The sequence below is a fragment of the Lactuca virosa genome, chromosome 8 (assembly GCF_052849685.1).
Source record: "Lactuca virosa cultivar CGN04683 chromosome 8, Lactuca_virosa_CGN04683_v6, whole genome shotgun sequence".
NCBI classification, from domain to species: domain Eukaryota; kingdom Viridiplantae; phylum Streptophyta; class Magnoliopsida; order Asterales; family Asteraceae; genus Lactuca; species Lactuca virosa.
Window position 1 is genome coordinate 305,624,351 of NC_136433.1, and position 6,207 is coordinate 305,630,557.

At 32.3% G+C, this 6,207-nt stretch overlaps 1 long non-coding RNA gene across 1 annotated transcript; it reads left to right on the forward strand.

Annotated features, from left to right (window-relative positions):
• Positions 1-4,720: 4,720 nt before the first annotated feature.
• LOC145129015 (uncharacterized) lies at positions 4,721-5,760 on the forward strand. The gene is made up of 3 exons (XR_013717239.1): positions 4,721-5,130; positions 5,220-5,343; positions 5,683-5,760. It is a non-coding gene; the product is annotated as an uncharacterized LOC145129015 (long non-coding RNA).
• The last annotated feature ends 447 nt before the right edge of the window (positions 5,761-6,207 follow it).

Consider the following 6,207-nt stretch of genomic DNA (forward strand, 5'->3'; position numbering starts at 1 on the left):
AAGAGGAACTCGTCGAGTCGTCACTAAACTCGACAAGTAGAATCGTGGATGAGGACAGTTGAAGAGATAGGGACTCGACGAGTTGACGGCCCAACTCGGCGAGTCGGGTCAACTGGAAGTTGACTTTGACTTTGACTTGGACTTGGTTGGGGGTAAAATGACCTAAGAGTAGATATCAGACTCTGATTAAGTATTTTGTGGGGATTGTAGCCAGAGGATTTCCAGAGCGGCAGCAGACAGAGGTTTCCCGCACAGATTATCAGCAACTACTTATACGAGGTGAGTTACCTTCCAGTAGCGGTGGGTCTACGGCCACAATGTCGGCCCACCAGTAGGAGTTGTTATAGATGATTGTCTTCGTGATAACTGTCTATGTTTGCTATGTTTGCCACTACCTGATATGTTATATGCTAGCATGATATGTATATGTGACAGTAGTAGAGTCCGGTTGTTAGGACCGGAAGGGTAGGTCAGACACCCCATATATGTCTGACAGTATGTGATGATATGATTATATGTTGGCATGATATGTTATATGTGATAGTGGTAGTAGGGAGGGAATAGTCCTCAAGTCCGGTTGTTAGGACCGAAGGGTAGGTCGGACACCCCAGAAACGTCTGACAGCATGTTTACGTTATGATATATGTGATAGTAGCAGTAGGGGGTGGAATAGTCCCCGAGGTTCGGTTGATAGGACCGAAGGGTAGGTCAGCACCCCAGAATGGCTTGACATGGGTAGGTCAGCACCCCAGAATGGCTTGACACGGGTAGGTCGGCACCCCAGAATGACTGTACTGGGTAGGTCGGCACCCCAGAATTGTCCGACAGTATGTATGCGATATGTTTGTATGGTATGTGGTATGATGGGGGAACTCACTAAGCTTTGTGCTTACAGTTTTAGTTTTGGTTTCAGGTACCTCTTCTTCTAAGGGGAAGGAGCCGGCAGTGTAGCAGCGCATCACACACATATGATTTCCGCATGGAGTTTTCTGGGATTGTACTATGATATGTTATTATTTTATGACTTGGGTTTTCAGACATGATACATTGTTTTATGAGATGATGTGTTTTCACAGTATTTTCTTATGAATGTTTCTATGAGCCAGTTAATCTAAAAGAAATTTTTGGACTTGAAAATTGAGACGTTACAACTTGCCAAATTGATATTTACTGTAATACACTCAAAAAATAATATGGTTTTAAATTGAGACTTACCAATGATTTATTAGGCTAAAATTATGTAACAAATAAAAGTTTAAATAAAAAAAACATCTGACATAGAAAAATGATAAATTCTTTATCGTTTTTCTTGATTTTCTCAAACATCGATCCGTTTAAACGGAAGAATTAATTATCGTATTAGACACTTTCATTTTCCTCCGTCAATTTTAATGACAATTTCAGAATCGACGGCTAAACAAAAGTTGCTCCTATATTACAACTTCCACAATAAAGTCTATAAATTGCTTTTGACATAATTATGTGACATTAATTTACTCATTTGTATTTTTTGCAACTTCCATATTATTATTTTTTTCTATAATACTCCTAATTCGCTTGTTTGGTTTTTAATATAACATTCTCTGACTCTTTTTTTTACAAAATGAAAAGACTCTTTGTATTATATTTGATATGAAATATATATTAATAAAAAATTTAAGAATAATAGTTTATCCTCTTGCATGCTTTTGTTTTATCTTGAAATTTTTACAAAAAAATTATTTATATTTTAATTTAGGGTTACAAAAATACATTAGTACATAAATAAAAAAAACACTTTCAAGGCTTTAATAAAAAACGACATATGTGTTGAAATATAAAAACAAAAACAAATTTTGACTTTTGTAAAATATATATTATTTAACATTTCAAATAAAAAAAAATTTAACATTTCAAATTCATATCGGGATATGAAAGACAAATTAAAAACTAAAATTTTGACATAAATGTAGATATTTTATACACAAGACAAATTAAAAACTAAAATTTTGACTTAAATGTGGATATTTTATACACACTCACATTTACACATACACACAGATGACATATCTAACATACACACAAATCTGAAAGATGGCATGCACACTCATGCACATATCTCAACATACACAGAGATATAAACACACAAACATAGACATATTAAAGATCTACAAGATAAAAACTGATATAATAGATCTACAAAATAATCCGACATATGAGTTCAAACACTTAAACCTATGCTCATGCATGAAGATTTGAAATATCCTACAAATATACTCGTTTTTGTGGATGCGGACCAGTGGTGGCTGTTGGGTTACCTATGATGGTTGTGGTGGAGAATGAAGAAATAACAGAAGGGGTAAACGGGTTTATAATGTTTGTTGATTTCCGATGAAGTGATTGGAGGAGGCAATAATCACTGTAAATGGCAAACATAAAGGGTAGGATGTTGATAATGGTTGAGAGAGAGGGGATGTCAGTGGTAAAAAATGTGCAGTGGGTGAGGTGGTGTCGGCGAAGTAACACAGGGGAGGCCAAAAATATTGGCCGGTAGAGTAGGGTGGCGATTGATTTGGCTGGAATTTTGGTTTCTAAAGAGAATAGAGAGGGAACCGTTTTCAGGAGAGAGAACAAAACTTCAAATAAGGTTGCATTTGTGATATCTACCCTAATAAAAGAATCCCTTTCTATCGACGTGTCATCTTCTTCCGCCCATTTTCCCATTAAGTTGAATTACTAAAGTACCCTTCTATAACTTCGAATTTGCCATCACGACTATCTCCCCTAATTTCTCTTTGCATTTTGAAAACCAAATCGCGCAACCATATCTGTGCATCCTATTAACTCAATTATTTACGCTCAAATTCTCTTTGTTGATGAAACCTAATCCCACTATATCTTTTTCATTTTTCAAAACAATGATCGTGCAAAATCAAGGACGGAATCGCAAGAAATCACACATATATCGATTACATCATCGTTGAACAAACTACCATCTGATTTGACGACAGAGAGTGAGAGAGTACACTAAAATACACTATCATTCTAAAAGAAGTACATTAATCATTTTACTAAAATCATTATGCCAAAATACACTCTCATACTTTTTTTTATGAACCTCACAAACAAGGTTTTAACCTTTGCTTGAAATAATATTCATATCAAATGTTGAAATAATCGCCATATCATCACATTTTGTAAGAACAAATGTCATGAAATAGAATTCTTTCAGAATGAATGACTTGAGAATAAGAAGTCTTTACCCCTTGTTTATGACTTGCAAAAAAAAAAAGCATCATGTGAGAAAGATCCATGATTAAAACAAATAAGAGACATGACAAACATCTATGATACTAAATGAAAGGCAAAATACTAACCTGTCATAAAATAATAAAGATGGTTGATAACAAAATGCCAAATTTACTTGATCTAAACAACTTTACTTGGAATACTAATTAAGTTTTTATATAAATTAATGATGGGCCTGACTTATGCAAACGATTCTTTTAAAATCATGTTCCACTATTCGTATTTGTGAAAATTATAATTTGAGCTGCCTTGAAAATATTCCTACTAATCCAAAACAAATTATATCAGAACATGAGTCAAAATTAAGGACAAAAAAGAATTGTAGATGATGATGAACATGACTTACAACTTAAAAAAAGTACTACTCATCTATCTTTTGAAGAAGGAGAATTTAACTGAAAGTGGACACATGACGATGATATGAAAAACAAATTCACTGTCTTTTGGGTGGATTGACTCATTCCAATGTTTCCATTCTTGTATCCAAACGAGACAAAAAAATATTATATGATGAAATAATATCCTTATATATAATAATTATAAAAGAATATAACATAAAATTTATTAATAATACAATCCATTTTAAATCTACCCTAATAAAAGAATCCCTTTCTATCGACGTGTCATCTTTTTCCGCCCATTTTCCCATTAAGTTGAATTACTAAAGTACCCTTCTATAACTTCGAATTTGCCATCACGGCTATCTCCCCTAATTTCTCTTTGCATTTTGAAAACCAAATCGCGCAACCATATCTGTGCATCCTATTAACTCAATTATTTACGCTCAAATTCTCTTTGTTGATGAAACCTAATCCCAGTATATCTTTTTCATTTTTCAAAACAATGATCGTGCAAAATCAGGGACGGAATCGCAAGAAATCACACATATATCGATTACACCATCGTTGAACAAACTACCATCTGATTTGACGACCCTTCCTCTCCAGGTAATCCAGTTGAAATGGTTTTTTATAAACTTTATATTGTGTTTTTATGTACGATTGTTGCTTTTTTCCCTCAAAACATTGAAGCTATCTGAATATCAAGTTCAATCCTTTTTCCTTAAAAGGAAGAAATTAATACATTCTATTCACTTGGCATTCAAGTAGTGTGATTTTCGTTTATGTTTCTTTTTTACTTCTCACTTGTATGTGTATGAAATCTGAAAATTTAAAGCAAAAGTTTTTGTTTGTGTTTAATTGAAGATTGTCCATGCCTTAATTGGAATTTCAGGGCATCATACAAACCTGTAATTTCTCCAATATACCGGTATATAATTTTACCAACAGAGGTATTTGTTTTTCAACTCCGGTTGAAAGGGTTTTCTCCCTCTTCATATATATCAATATTGTCCGAGTCAAAGCTAAGGCACAAAATCATTCATGTTGTTGCTTAATCGTTGAATTATGTAATGCAAATTCTTTCATCCATGGCATAATTTATAAAATGTTGAAAATACAAGTGTTTTTTATTTTCCATTTGACATTATTTAAATAAATCTTATGAATGTGAGTATGAGACATCCTTTGAGGCAAAAAAGAGTATATATTATAGGGTAACAGTTTCTATGTCAAAATGAATTTATCCCCTTTTTATTCAGAGTTTTGTCAAATAAATGTTACAGTTTAATAGGCTATAAATGGAGAAAATTTTAGTTAAATGGTTAAAGTATTTTGGTTCATTTCAATTAGCTCAAATAGTAAAAGAAAACAATCTGGTTATTGAAGGAATATTAAGACATGGTGGTTTTCATGAATTATAGTATATAATTATAACGATTGAGTTGATAATGACAGCAAAAAGTAAACGAAACAACACTGGATCAGCTGTCAAATCAAGCAGGTTGTAATAAAACTTCAAATGTGGTCTATTAATATTTTGTTTGTAAAAAAGCTTCCAAATTTACCCTCTTAATTGTGTTTACTGTTTAGGTATGTGACTACTGGAACAACTTGGCTGAATGAGGATTTTAGTAAAGTTGCAGAGGTTGGGCAAGTTGCATAAACAAAAACTAGACAAAAATGGAACTTAACAGTCTATAATTTAATTGCAAAGGTATGTATTAATGTGTTTACAAGATTTTGATAGGGTATATATGCAAGAATATTGACATATTTTCATTGATTTGTACATTGTAGCTTTCTATCTACTTTGAAATAACAATGTACTTTGAAAGTGCACTGCAAGAACACATAATTATCGTAAATCGAAAGTATAAAAAGTTTTGATGTTTATTTTATAGGCTACAGTGACTAATTTTCCCTTCATTTTATCGTCCCAAATGACTATTTTGGCCCATCAGATTAGTAGCTTGGATTTTATCGTTTGCAATAACCAAATTTCCCTTTAGTTTGTTGCTGAAATGACTAATTTACTCTTTCTTTGGCCCATCAGGTTGGGAGACAGGAAATTAACCAAAATAGGAACACTTAGCATTGATTATACTATTGAGGATCTTTGGGTACTACTTGGGTTATGAAATAACATATTAGGATATACAATGTTTATCTCTATAATCCTTCATGTCGGATAAATAAATTAGATGATTTGGCTTTAAGTTGTTAAAATTTTCACATCTTAATAAAAGTTGCTTGAGATTATTTCTTTTATCAGTTCAAAAAATTATTATATCTTTATTTGTTATACGTGAAATTATAGTATCTACGGTTTTAGTTAATCAAAAAACATGGAAACACAATACAATTTGCTTTCCCTTATTTTCTTTTTGTTTATTGTTATGGTACCCAAAACATAAGCTCTGTTTGAATTTAGTTATTAATTGTAAAAAAATGGCTTTTAGTAAATATATGATTGTTATTAGTAAGTATTACTCTATTTTTTTCTCCAAATAAGTATATATGAAGCATAGATCCACCATCACATGTTAAAGTTGAATGTTTAAATATCAACTATAAGTAT